We start from the raw sequence: 15,034 nt of genomic DNA on the forward strand, positions 1-15,034 counted from the left end.
GTTAAATAAAGAATAAGCTAAAATAAATAGTAAGACCTATGATTTTTTTGTAATATGTCTAGAAAAATCTTGAGCTACTTTTGAAAAAAATCCAGGAACAATTGAGAGACTTTGCCTACAAAGACCCTTCAAAGTCAAAATGGAGCACTGATAAACCTTCCTGGTCCTACTCCATGGGAAAGCAGGTACTTTGGGAAATTCATACCACAGATTCCAGCAAGGATGGCCCTACTTTGAATGATTCTTCATAAGAGTACCTAATAAGGCCACCAGGTGCCCTCTGTATCAGGTGTTCTCATGTCAACAGCATTTAGATGTGTTTCACAGAATCCAGCCAGTATCACATGGAGACTACCATCTGGAAATATAAGTACATCTCATAGAGTTTCCCATGAGAGACTTTTTCTACGGGGGGCAAATAGCTCCTCTTGAGGTGTTGTGAGTGACCTGATTCCTGAGGCCTTTTCTCTCCTGAACAGCTCTTCGCATGTAATTTATGGCCATTTGGGGCCCCAAGCCCTGTCATTGGACTCAGCCCGAAGCTGAGGGATAGGGTACTTCCTATATCTACATGTGCAGTAGAGATAGCACCACATGGTCCTAAATGAGCAGTTGCCAGATGGATCCTGTTAACGTGTGAGTCTGACTTTATCAGTCCTTTACTCAACACCCTCTTGTGGATCTCCATCCTCCCCAAAATAAAACCAAGTTCTTTTTTATGAATATAATTTATTGCCCAATTGGCTTAAACAAAACACCCAGTGCTCATCCCATCAAGTGCCCTCCTCAATGCCCATCACCCATTTTCCCTCTCCCCCACCCCCATCCTCCCTCAGTTTGCTCTCAGTATTTAAGAGTCTCTTGTGGTTTGCTTCCTTCCCTCTCTGTTTGTAACTATTTTTTCCCCTTCCCTTCCCCCATGGTCTTCTGTTAAGGTTCTTAAGATCCACATAGGAGTAAAAAACATGATATCTGTCCTCTGACTTATTTCACTCAGCATTATACCTTCCAGTTCCATCCACGTTGCTCCAAATGGCATGATTTCATTCTTTCTGATTGCCAAGTAGTATTCCATTGTATATATAAACCACATCTTCTTTATCCATTCATCAGTTGGTAGACATTTAGGCTCTTTCCATAATTTGGCTATTGTTGAGAGTGCTGCTCTAAACATTGGGATACATGTGCCCCTATGCATCAGCACTCCTGTATCTCATGGGTAAATTCATAGTAGTGCTATCGCTGGGTCATAGGGTAGATCTATTTTTAATTTTTTGAGGCACCTCCACACTGTTTTCCAGAGCAGCTGCACCAGTTTTCATTCCCACCAACAGTACAAGAGGATTCCCGTTTCTCCACATCCTTGCCAGCATCTGTAGTTTCCTCATCTGTTCATTTTAGCCACTCTGACCAGTGTGAGGTGGTATTTCAGTGTGGCTTTGATATGTATTTCCCTGATGATGAGTGACCTTGAGCATCTTTTCATGTGTCTGGTGAATGAAACTTAAGGACATACAAGATCTGGCACCCCGCTCTCTCTCCATGTCCCATCGTCACACTGTTCCAACCACAGTGGTCTCCTCCTGTTTCTGAAATTCTCCAGCATCTCCAGCATGTTCCCATTTCAGGGCCTTTAAACTGGCTGCTCTCTGGGTCTGAAACACTTCTCCCCAGGAAGTCCACAGGTTTTCTTCAAATGTCATCTTCTCAGTGAGGCTCCTTTTTTTCTCCCCCTCCCTCTTTATTTTTCTCCCCTTCCCTCTTTATTTTTCTACATAGCCATTTTCACTTCCTATCATACTATGTCATATAATACATTTTATTTTTGTCTTCTTCCTTTGGAATGCAAGCTCTGCAGGGGTGGGATTTTTGTCAGCTTTATTTACTGCTGAAGTCCCAGAGTCTAGAATACCTGGCCAAAAAAGAAAGACAGACAGTAAGAAAGAAAGAAAGAAAGAAAGAAAGAAAGAAAGAATCAGGAAAAGAAAAGAAAAGAAAAGAAAAGAAAAGAAAAAAGAGAAGATGATAGTTATCAAAATGCAGAGAGAAATCAGATCTTCTTGCCTTTGCCTCTCAAGTTAAGTCTCCAAAGCCTTTGTAAGTCTCAATTTCCTCCTGAGTAAAACAAGAACTCTTCTCGCTTTACCTACTTTAATTACAGCTCTGCCTGTCCCAGCGTTTCCAAGTTGTAGGTATTGACAATTCTCACGCTAGGTTCTGAAGCAGGTCTCAGTCTTGGAGTGGGATCTTCCCAGCAGGTGGCATCTGTGCGTGATCTGGCAGCCACTAGCAGAGTGACTAATGCGGCTGAGGCTAGTTACTGGGATCCACGAGGTTGAAAACTTCCTCAGCCTCCTCTTTGTAAGAGTTGGCATCAGTCACAGTAAATAGACCTCAGGCCCATGGGGCACAGAGCCTGATATCCCACCCAGCTGCGTCAAATTTCTCTATCCAGAAACTACAGCTGATCCTACGAATCCAGTTACTTGACAATTTCCATCCGAAAGGCACCAAGATGCCTCTGTACTCGTAGGGAGGAGTGGAATACGAGGTGGTGTCAGAGGCCCTTCAGTGCAAGGGTTGGCCTCTTCATTTCCCATCAAGATCACCCTGACCTTGTCACCCCTCTAGCTTTTTGTTTCCTCAGTTATTAATGGAAGTACTCCCCAGATCTCAGGGTGATCTGCTTCCTCCTGAGCTGCCATGTTATCCCATCAAACCTTCCGACAGGTTCTGCTACCTGAGGAATTTTGTGAGAAATCAAGAGAGGATGTGTGAGATTGGGTTGCAAACTTGAAAGCACTGACTGCATCAAATATGAAAGACGATTATTGTTAACGTACATTTTTAATCCTGCAGATAAAGGCAAAGAGAGAAGAAATTCCCATGTATCAGAGTGCCCTAATAGTCACTGTGAGAAGCTCCTTACCATACTTTACTTCATTCACAATGACACTCAGTTCAACATTAGCCTCCACATTTTAAAAATGGGGAGATTGAGGCCCAGACAATTTAATGCCTGCAATTACATGGCAAATCTGGAGTGAAAACAGGTCTGACTCTCTAGATCATGCTTTTTGAAACTCACCAGGCTTATTTTTAAAAATTAATGCTTTTATTATTTATTTTTGAGAGGGAGAGAGACAGAATGTGAGAGAGGGAGACACAGAATCTGAAGCATCCTCCAGGCTCTGAGCTGTCAGCACAGAGCCTGATGTGAGGTTCGAACTCAGGAACCGCGAGATCATGGCCTTGGCTGAAGTTGGATGCTTAACCCACTGAGCCACCCAGGCACCACTAATCTCACCAGGCTTCTTGAAAGGATATGTTTAATATGCCAGATATTATTTCAAGCCAATTCCAACTGACCAAAGAGCTCATCATACAGAGATTCTCTATCAGTGAGAAGCGATGCCTCTCATTCCTTATGTTTTATTTGGCAATTAAGAAAATAATAGTTCGAGGTGCCTGGGTGTCTCAGTCGCTTGAGTGACCAACTTCAGCTCAGATCATGATCTCACAGTTCGTGAGTTTGAGCCCCGAGTCGGGCTCTGTGCTGACAGCTCAGAGCCTGGAACCTGCTTCGGATTCTTGTCTCCCTCTCTCTCTGCCCCTCCCCCATTCATGCTCTGTCTCTCTCTGTCTCAGAAATAAATAAACATTAAAAATTTTTTTTTAAAAAAGAAAACAATAGTTCATGAGAATGGAAACTCCTGGAATAAAGTGTCAGGCCTCATTCATGTATATCATCACCGTGATCCCATCACACAATAGGCCATAACAAAATTTTTGTTGAATGCACTCATTATATTCAAAATCTTGATTGTTTTTTTATAAATAAAAATCATAAGGCTCTTTATAACACATAGAAAAAAAAACCACTCCTATTTTTCCTGCACAGATATAACTAGTGTTAATATTTGGGGGTATTTTCTTCTAGTTTGAAATGGAAATGTTTTTAATTATTATGTTATGACATATTAAAATGAAATGTAGCTATTTTTACTACTCTCTACTTCTTTTCATTTGAAGAGAGCAAATTTCATTCTGTAGAAAATTTGAAAATTTAAAAAGCGCAAAGAAGGAATAAGATAAACAATGTGACTGTTCAAAAATAATGATAATCAAGCATATAACTAATGACAACCAGAAATAGTTTCTTTTGTTTATGTCTTCCACTTTTTCCGTGTATTTTAATGTGCTTGAAATAATGGCATATATACTGCTTTTAAGCATAAAGAACTCAGACATGTTCATAGTTCCTGAATGGGAGACAAAATGAAAAGTGGCTTAATGACAGATAATATCTGCCAGTGGGTGGTATATTCCTTTCCAAAAACTCAGGCTCTTCATATAAATTTTAAAGATGCAGAAAATCACTACTCAGGTTCCGAGGTATTGAAAACGGTCATATGTCACTCCCTGCAGCTCTACGCTTATAAAGACAAAATGGATTTTTTGTTGTTGTTTATTTATCTTCTCAGAGGTATATTAAACATTTCAGTATTTTGGCAATAATTACCCAGTCTTTGAACAGAATGGCAGGAATTATTATTCAAAGTGGGCATCAATCATGGACAGATTCTACGTGAATGATGCTAGTTTTGAATGGGGCTGAGAACAAGAAAAAGCTCTGGAATAGGTCCAGACTTCTGTGCAAGCCACTCTGCCGTTTGGACCATATGATCCAGCATATCCAATGGTGCTTGAAGTGTCAGTGGCAGGTAGGGATGCAGTCTGGAACCTTCGGTAGGTCTCTGTAGGTGGATCATGGCACAGGCCTTGGGATTTTGGAGCAAAGCCTTGCTATCCTCTGCAGATAACTACGCTTTTTTTGAGAAACAGCTCTTGACTTGCTCTGGACCATTAATAGAGACTAAATGCTTAACCATGGGCCACCAAGTTATTATGCCACCTGAGCTGCTCATCACAAATCGGGTATCATCATCTGACCCACCATGTCATAACGTTGGGATTACACAGCAGCACTCCATCAACAAAAGAGAGTGAATTATATATATTTCAGGCCACAGGAGTTCCTGAAGGGCACAAGTAAATCATATGAAATGGGACCCAAATGCCCAAGGTCTCTATTCCTTACACTGCCTTCTTTCTCCTAGTCTGAATATAAAGCCTCCTGGGGAGTTGCCTACAATCAGTTAACAAAGGGAGAGAAGACCCAGACCTAGTTTACAGATGGTTCTCCACAAAGTGCAGGCCCCACTCAAAACTGGACAGCTATAGCACTACAGTCAATTTCTGTGATGTCCCTGAGGACAGTCGTAACAGAAAATCTTCCCAGTGGGAAGAACTCTAAGCAATGCACCTGGCTGTTCACTTTGCTTGGAAAGAGAAACAGACAGATATGTAATCACATACCAACTAATGGACTGTGGACAATTGTTTGGCTGGATGGTTAGGGACTTGGAAGACACATGATTAGAGGAAATTTGTGGAAGAAGGATATGGGTAGACCCCCATGAATGGGCAAAAATGTGAAGATATTTGTGTCTCATGTGACTGCTCACCAAAGGATGACCTCAGCAGACAAGAATTTTAATAATCAAGTGGATAAGATAACCCAGTTCTGTGACTATCAGTCAACCTCTTTCCTCAGCCACCATTATCATCGCCCCATGGGTTCATGAACAAAGTGGCCCTGGTCTCGCAGGTGAAAGAATATGCATGGGCTCACACCATGGTCTTCTACTTACCACAGTCAACCTGTATATAACCCCTTCTGAGAGCCCAATCTTCCACTGGTGCAGCACCATTCCCCTGGAGTGATCAGCCAGCTATCTGGTAGCAGGTTGATTACTTGGACGGTTTCGGTCATGCAAGGGGCAACATTTTGTTCTTACTAGAATACATGCTTGTTATGGATGCAGATTTGCCTTCCCTGCATTCAATACTTCTTCCAAAACTACCGTCTGCGGACTCACAGAATCCCTTATGCATTGTCATGGTATTCCACACTGCATTGTTTCTGACCAAGAAATTTACTTCATAGCAAGCCCATGGTCATAGAATTCACTGGTCTAACAATGTCCACCACCATCCTGAAGTAGCTGGCTTGATAGGATGGTTCAATAGCCTTTTGAAGACTCAGTGGCAATGCCAGGTGATAGTGCCTTTCAGGGCTGAAGCAAGATTTCTCTAGAAGTCCATCTATGGTCTGAATTACGGTTCCATATAGAGTACTGTTTCTCCCATAGCCAAGATTCATGGATCCAGGAATCAAAGGTTAGAGATGTGAGTGATATCAGTCACTGTTATCCTTAGTAACCCACTAGAAAAAGTTTTGCTTCCTGTTCCTATAGCCTTATGTTCTGCTGGCCTAGACATCTTAGTTGCAAAGGGAGAGATGCTGCCACCAGGAGAAACAATAGTGATTTCACTGAAATGGAAGTGCAGATGGCCACCCAGACACTTTGGTCTCTCCCTCAGTCTGAATCAACAAAGAGTAAAAGGGAGTTCCTATGCTGGCTGGGGTGATGGATCCTCACTACCAACAGGAAATTGGACTACTTCTCCACAGTGGAGGAAGGAAGAATATGTCTGGATTATAAAACATCCCCTATAGTGTCTCTTAGTATTACCATGCTCTATGATTAAGTTCAAAAGAAGATGACAACAAGCCAAATCAGGCAGGACTAATCATGGCCCAAACCCTAATGGAATGAAAATTTGGGTCGCCCCACCAGGTAAAGACCACAACTGGCTGAGGTGTTTGCAGAAAGCAAAGGGCATGCAGAATGGATAGTAAGAGACAGTAGTTATAAATACCAGCTACAACTATGTGACCAGTTACAGAAACTAGGACTGGAATTGTCATGAATACTTCCTCCTTATTTTGCTATGAATGTGTGTGTGTGTGTGTGTGTGTGTGTGTGTGTGTGTGTATAAGACCATTTGCTCAATATATATATATATATATGTATAAATATATATCAATTGCTATGTTTTCTTTCCTTTTTTCTCCCTTATCATGTAATGTAATATATATTGACTTTAGTCATAGTATTTAAGCTTTGCTAATTTTACGTTACAGTATTTAAGTTATGGGATATCAAGGAGAGGAGTTAATATCATGCAAGGACTTTACTCCTCTTCTGGAGAAGAAGTTAGTGAATTTTTGGTTGCGCTCAGGGTGGTTATCTCATGTTAGGCAGAATTATGATCTCACTACTGCCTTTATTTGGAAATTAAGTATGGTTGAAGGAGATGTACGTGAATGCCAATCTGACAGAGTGGGCTTGTGTTAGTTAATTGTATGCATCAATTTGACAGGGATGTGGAGTCCCCAGATTAAATACTATTCCTGGGTGTGTCTGTGAAGGCATTTCTGGATGAGATTAGTATTTGGATGAATTAACTGAGTAAAGCAGACGACCCTCCCCAGTGTGGATGAGCATCATCCAATCTGTCAAGGGCCTGAATAGAACAAAAAGGCAGAGGACACGGGAACTGGCTTCTGCCTGACTCCTTGAGCTGGTATATGGATCTCCTCTTGCTCTTGCCTGGGACATGCATCACTGAGCATCCAGTTCTCAGAACCATACCGAGATATTCCTGGGTCCCCAGCTTGCGGATGGCGGATGTTGCCACTTCTCAGCTTCTGTAATCACGTGGGCCAGTTTCTTAAAATATATTTCATATGTATACGTATATACATCCTATTAGTTCTGTTTCTGTGGAGAACCCTGACAAATATAGTGCATTTTATTTTTTCCACTTAAAATATGCAAATGCAATTCTGGTCAAAGACACTTTGACATTCAATGCATCAGAAGTTCCAAAATGTATCTCATATCACACTGATTTTCTGTAATCTCAATTATGTTCTTAACTGCTTCTTAAAGCTAACTGTTAGTGCTAATTCTACCGTTGAACCTTTAGTGTTGTAGAAACTCTTCCTTATCTCATCCAGCCCCTTTTACATAACACTGTCTATTTCTTTATGACATCTGTCCTATTTTTAAGAGGCTATTGTTCCTTGCATCTCATCTAAGGATGCAAAATAATCTCCTAAAAAAAGCAAAAGCCATTTCCTGCAGCAGATCTTTGGCAAAGGTTTGTTCTTCCTCTGAACTTCCATAATAATCTTTCATAACCATTGTTCCAAGTTCCTGCACTGTGATTGTTGTCACTGCTGGGGTATATCCTTCATGTGTTATGGCTTTCTCATCTTTAAATAAAAGATGTATCAAAACCCTGTATTTGCCAGAAAACTTCCAGTATGAATGTTCCTTGACCTCACTTCCTTCTGGCCAATTCCTCTTTTCTAAGGTATAACTACATACCAGTTGAATGTTCACAGCTCCTAAATAAGTTCCACATTCTAACAGGCTTTATTAACCGTGGATCTAATAGACTGAAGTGAAATTCTTCCCAAGTTATTTCTGGATTTCCGCTGACATGAACAGTTGTTGAGCATGAAAATAGCCATCAGTCCCCCACATGTCCTGCTACCAGGGTCATCCTGTATTTCTTTCCCCCAGCAAAGGTACAGAAATTCTATTTTTCTACCTCAAGATGCTTTGCATTCCTGCCATTAAAGCCGTCCTCCTGTCCTCCAGGCCCTGCCCAGGAGGTGGCAAGCTGGCTGCCCACAGGAGGAATCTGACTCAGAGGCATTTGAAACAGCACCATTTTTAAAATAAAATCAATGCAATTCTAAAATAAATAAATAAATAAATAAATAAATAAATGCACAGAAATAAAATCCAGATTTCCAGCTCCTCTTGAATTACAGAAAGATTTGGCAAATCTCTATCTGTGTTCTTGCAAGACAATTTGTTGTCTTTTTTTTTTTAAGTTTATTTTTACCTATTTTGAGAAAGATACCGAGAGCAAGTGAGAGAGGGGCAAAGAGAGAAGGAGACAGAATCCCAAGCAGGCTCCACGTTGTCAGTGCAGAGCCCGATGCAAGGGTTAAGCTGATGAGCTGTGAGGTCATGACCTAAGCTGAAATTAAGAGTCAGGTGCTTAGCCTACTGAGCCACCCAGGCGCCCCAACAATTTCTTGTCTTTACATAAAGCATATCTTCTCTGGTTTGCTTCAGTCTCCTCCCTGGACAACCCACTCATTTTGTTACCTTAAGTGTTTGCATTTTTTTAAATTGAAGTTGACATATTAAATTAGTTTTGTGTACAACATAGTTATTTAGCAACTATATACATACAAAATGCTCACCATGATAAGTGTATTATTGACTATATTCTCTATGTTGTACTTTTCATCCTCATGACTTATTTATTTCACCTACACCAAAAAAAAAACAGATTGATAAATACAGATAACACACTGGAGGTTGGGGAGGTGTTGGGGGACGGACAAAATTTGTGTTTGAATTCAACCCTAGTATAAACTTGTTTCCCACTGTATTTGTTTCCCAGGGCTTTCACAACAAATTACCAAAAATGTGGCAGCCTAAAACAACAGACATTTATTCTCTCACAGTTGTGGAGATGAGAAGTCCAAAATCAAGAGGAAGCCTTCCATGCCTCTTCCAGCTTCTGGGGGCTCCTTGCATTCTTAGCTTGTGGCCACATCACTTCATTCTCTGCCTTAGTAGTCACATGACCATATTTTCTTTATGTGTCCTTTTCTCTACCTTATAAGAATACTCTCATTGGACTTAGAACCTACCTGAATCTAGTATGATCTCGTCCTGACCCTCACCTTAATTATGTCTGCAGAGATCCTATTTCCAAATAAGGTCACATTCTGAGGTTCTGGGTAGACAAGAATTTCCACCAGGGGATCCTTCCCAGGGATACACACACAATCCCAGAATGTGGACAACGAAAGAAAGACAATGATCCTTCCCATCTCTTTCCTATAGAATAATTCCCAAAGAGCACGCCCAAGCCAATGGACCGTGTTTTTCACTTCAGTTTCATTGACCTTAAAGTTGGCCAAAAAGCAAAAAACAAAAAATACCCACCTCCCTGATCCAGCCTTTAGTTGATTGTCAGTCCAAGTTTATGGCTGTATTTTGAGTTTATATCTTCTTCTAAGCCTTCTTAGGTATTTTACTGCACATTACGGAGAAAGCTGTACCAGAGGCTGTTCACAGACACCATTTTAAACCAGCAGTCAGTGAATCAACTTTATAAGCTGCAATTTAGAAAATAAGGAAAGGATGAGCTTTTTCCCCCCCTCCAAGAATACTCTTCATTTCCTCCACACTCCCTCTGCTCCCAGCTCCTCTCCCCAAATGCATCAATCACATTGCTGACTCTAGAGGAACAGAGGAAGAAGGATAGCATTGTTGTGAAAGTGTAGAACGAAAGATGCCATGGGGCCAAGTGAGATACCATAATACTGCTGCTGAGACCTTTACAGTCTGAGCTCTGAAACTTCCATTTGTTAATGCTGATTAAATAATGAAAACAATTCTAGGTTAGTAAAATGTTACTAATCAGCTCCACACAGTAGCTATTGTCATTGATTTGTATATTTAGTGAAAAAACTAATTAGTACATATTTGTTATTGTATTATGATTAACATACCATATCAAATGTGTCAGAATAAAATCCTTTAAGAACAAGAAGAGTGTCTTATCCTGGGAAAATTGAAGCAAAAGAAAAAAAAAAAGAAGAAGAAGAAGAAGAAGAAGAAGAAGAAGAAGAAGAAGAAGAAGAAGAAGAAGAAGAAAGAGGAAGTGCCTTAAAATTTTCAAAGCCCAGCTCTGGAAGCCAAGGTCTGGAGTGGCGAAAGAAAGTGGCCCTAAGTTACACCGCTAATTGGCAAAGAAACTGGAACTGTATTCCAGGCCTCCTGCCTTCTAGGTCACTGTTCTCTGCAGGTACAACCAGTTAAGTCATTTAAGCAAGTTGAGAATATACCATTTTCTGACTGCTCCATTCATTCATATACATCGCTTTGCAGTTTCCAGCTACTTTTACAAAGGACATTATGCCATTGGGTTCCCACAATAATCCTCTGATATGGAAGCAGGAGGTGTCCTTTCATAGGGAAGAAAATAGAAGATCAAACTTTTCCACCCGACACCTTTATTCACTGAACACCACTCCCTATCCCACACTAGGCCTCCAAAGACGAAGATGATTCAGAATCCCGAAGGGTGTGCATTCTGGAGAAGGAGAGAGAATTCACCAGACACTAGTGGCAACGGGTCCTAACAGAGGCGAGCCCGAGATGCTGAGGAAGTGGAGAAGCAGGTGACGAGAAAGCAGAAGTTAGAAGAGGATTTATATTTGGACAGAGGCTAAAGAATGAATGTACACCAGCTGCAGAAGAAAAGAAATGGCATCCCACCTGAAAGGAAGAAATCACCGTAGACAGAAGAAGACACAGACATACAACACGGCGCAGCCATTCAGCATGACTTCTGAGAAGGGCATGAGTCACAAAGGACATCCACAGAGAGCATGAGACCAGGTGAAGAAGTCCCTTCTGTGCTACGGTGAAGAGTTTGAACTTCATCTGCCAGACCAACAGGTGCAGGTTTTTTAAATAAGAGTGTCACATGATCAGATTTCTGTTTGGAATTCAAATGCACCCCAGATTCAGGCAGGTAAAAAAAAGGAGAGGTATAGAACCACAGCGAGGAAGAGAGGTGACGACAAACTGGAGAGACGTCTGACGCCTGAGCGAGAAGAGAGGACCCCTATTGGGTTTCGTCCACCCGTTGCTCTGGCTGAACTAGTGTGGTCCAGATCAACTGAGTTTTCAAGAGAAACCAGGAATGGGTATTTTTATGTAAACACATCTAATTTTTCTATCCAGACATCTTATTCTAAAAAGTGTTTTGGACAGAAAAGAGAAAGGAAAGGCACCGTGGGCTGCTTTTATCCAAGAAGCCCCGTTTTGACATTTGACCTGTGTGCAATGTAAGAATCTGGAGGCAGGGAGAACATTTAAGGATCTATTGCAAAAGTATAAACCTAAGGCAGGGCCCATGAGGAAAGAAAAGAAGGGCGGGAGATGGCTGACATCAGAATATAGATTCTAGAAGAAATCCACCGAGTGGTAGAGGGAGCAACGTGACTGGGCATTCGGACTCTGGTCTCTGATTTAGTCCTTTGTGAGACTGCTGTGATTGCGGGTATAGGCTTTACTAAAAACCAGAAACAAAAACAAAACAAAGTATAGAAAAAAGCAGCAAAGAATGAGTTCTACAAACAAGCCTCCAACCATCAAACCAACTTCCCATGAGTCCTCCAAGTTCAAAACGGTGTTTGCATTCAGAGCCAGGTTGACAAAGAAGACTAGTGTTCTCTTTGTTTCTTTGCTTCAGCCTCTGAGGTATTCAGTTAATGTTCTCTGCCATAAAGAAAGAAATGGTTGGTCTCCTTTCCCTAACTACGCTGTCTCTCTGATTTAAGTACTTTTCACCTGTGAATGTCCTTGGTTACTCCTAAACTGTATTCTGTCCTATAAAAGGCACTAAATTAAAGACTGCTTTGACTCTGGGTTTTAGTGAAGTGATTTTGAAAAGTGCTATAAGGTTGCTCCTCCCTTCGGAGAGCCAGTCAAGTTCCCCTTAAATGTCACCTCCTTTCTGCAATTGCTTTAAAAAGCCACCCCTTTAAGACACAGCTCAGATGACCTCTCCCCCGTGAAGCCTTTTTGTTCCACACCCGCAGCCCCTGGCAACCCCAGATTAGGTCAATGCGCCTTGACTGTGTAAGTCGTCATCTGTCACCATCTAATTAATTTCCACTCTTGAAAACCTATAAGCCGTGCCCAGTGCAGCAGCTAGAGCGGTCTTCTTAAAATACGTCAAATCGTATCACTGTCCAAATTAAATTCGCCACTGTCTTTCCTCTGCAGTTAGAATAAAGTATAAACTCCTTGAAATGATGTACAAAATCCTGGATTATCATCTTGCCTATAACTTCTGCCACTCTTCTTTGTTCTGGTTACATTCACTGGCCTTCTGAGGGACCCTTAGATACCGCCACAGGGCCTTTGCACTTGCTCTTCCCTCTCTACTTACAATACTTTTTCCAGGCTTTACATATAGCTGGATTTTTCTCATCCTTCTAGTCTTAGGTTAAATGCCATTTCCCCGAGAGGCCATCCATCCATTGTTAATTCATCTGAATGCTCACTTTCCTAGGTTATTGTCTCTCAGCATCTGGATTACTTGCCTCATAGTTGTGGTAGCCATAAGAATCACCTTGCAGGCCACCTAATGCTGAAGCACAATTGTGTAAGGGCCTAGGTTGTTACTCTCTGAGGTCCACCCATATGCACACTCTCAAGCCACACTTACTGTGGGCTACTCCTAGCCATCAGCTGAACAGGAAAGGGATGCTAAGGCAGTCTGACCCTGGGGACATGGGAATCCTCTGGCCAGCAATTTTGACTTGAGGACCCACCATCAACTGACACTCTCTTATGCTGTGTGGCAGTATATTTTCCTACCTGCCTGCCTACCTTCCCTCTCCCCTCCATTCCATGAGGAAGGGCTCCCCCAGTCCTATCCAGTGCCTTTCCCCATATTCCTTCAAAGTCCTATGTCTTACTTTTGCTTCTCCTAGAACCTAAGCTAACACAACAGTACTTAACTAAATCTTTGTGTGTGTTTTTATTTTTTTTTAATGTTTATTTTATTTTTGAGAGTGAGAGACAGAGAGTGAGCAGGAAAGGGGCAGAGGGAGAGGGAGACACAGAATCCAAAGCAGGCTCCAGGCTCCAAGCTGTCAGCACAGAGCCCGACCCAGGGCTTGAACTCAGGAGCTGTGAGATCACGACCTGAGCTGAAGTGGGACGCTTAACCAACTGAGCCACCCAGGTGCCCCAATCTTTGTGTGTTTTTATGTATGTATGTATGTATGTATTGAGTTTCCCCAATGAAATGTCATCTCCTTGAAGGTAAGGCTCCTGGTAGGTTCACTCACTGCCACGTGCATAGCACTAGCAAGATCCTGGCATTCACTAGGTCCTTGTCAATACTTGTCCAGTCTCATATATAGGTCTATCAACACATTGACATATTATATTGACATCATCCATGTGCCCGCTTTAATCTCTCACTGGGCTGCAGAACTTCTTAAAAATAATCTATTGATGGCGTTTGGTCCCAGACTGTTGGCCAGATCCTGAGGCAGACTAGCAGTGCAATTTGTGTTTGAGTTGAGATAACAATTCCTCCTTCCTCGCTCACTCTGCCTATGCAGTACTCCCCATATACCCCAGGCAGCACAGGGTAAATCCCTAACTGTCTTCCATAGTGCTATCTAGTTTACCCCCAAGCAGGCCCTCACCCCGTGTCCTACATCTCTGTGATGCGTGAATGTCCCCACCACTCGCCCAGGTTCTGTGAATTCTTCTCCTTCTCTGGCCTTCTACATCCCTGTCAGCATTCCAGGCTGCTCAAACAGTCACCAACTTCAATCCTTTTCACTTCCTAGGTATCTGCTCATTGAATGAGCTTTTCTCCATTTTTACTGCAAGCACCTGGGTCTAGGCCAGCATCACCTCTCTCCTTAACCAAACAAATCACCTCTTAATAGGTTCTTCTTCCTCCACATTTACATCCCTCCTATACATTTCCTCTCCAGGAGCAACACATCCTTCCTAAAAAGCATATCTGATCAGGCCACACCCTGCTTACAGCCCTTCCAGTTTCGAAGTCTTTTGAAGACTTTCAGGGAAGATCCACTCAATCATGCCTGGCCTATCCACAGTCTGTAATAGTTCTTATTACACAGACTTGTTTAATGGTACCTTCAAGAAGGTGTGTGACTCATGTTTTGAAAACAAAGATCTGCCCAAGTTACCCCATTTTGTTCAAATCCTTTAAAGATTCCCCATTGCCTCCAGATGCTGTGAGTGTGCCCTCCTACATCTCTAGCCTCCTCTCTCTACGCCATCCAATGCCCTTAGCCTTCCCAGGTATAGACAGAGCCTCACCCATGCAGCACTAGCTCACAAATCTTCGCCGATGTTGCTTCTTTTGCCTGAACCACCTTGCCTCATCTACATGCTGGTCGGCGCGTCCCCATCCTTCAATACCTATCTTGATTACCTCTCTCCCATGAAGTCTTCGGATA

The 15,034-nt window shown here is 42.1% G+C and overlaps 1 long non-coding RNA gene across 1 annotated transcript; it reads right to left on the reverse strand.

Moving 5' to 3' along the window:
- Positions 1-1,736: 1,736 nt before the first annotated feature.
- LOC128314589 (uncharacterized) lies at positions 1,737-12,590 on the reverse strand. The gene is made up of 3 exons (XR_008296415.1): positions 10,856-12,590; positions 9,951-10,123; positions 1,737-1,912 (listed from the first exon to the last, which is right to left on the reverse strand). It is a non-coding gene; the product is annotated as an uncharacterized LOC128314589 (long non-coding RNA).
- Between the last annotated feature and the right edge of the window lie 2,444 nt (positions 12,591-15,034).

The sequence above is a fragment of the Acinonyx jubatus genome, chromosome B1 (genome assembly GCF_027475565.1).
Source record: "Acinonyx jubatus isolate Ajub_Pintada_27869175 chromosome B1, VMU_Ajub_asm_v1.0, whole genome shotgun sequence".
Classification (NCBI taxonomy): domain Eukaryota; kingdom Metazoa; phylum Chordata; class Mammalia; order Carnivora; family Felidae; genus Acinonyx; species Acinonyx jubatus.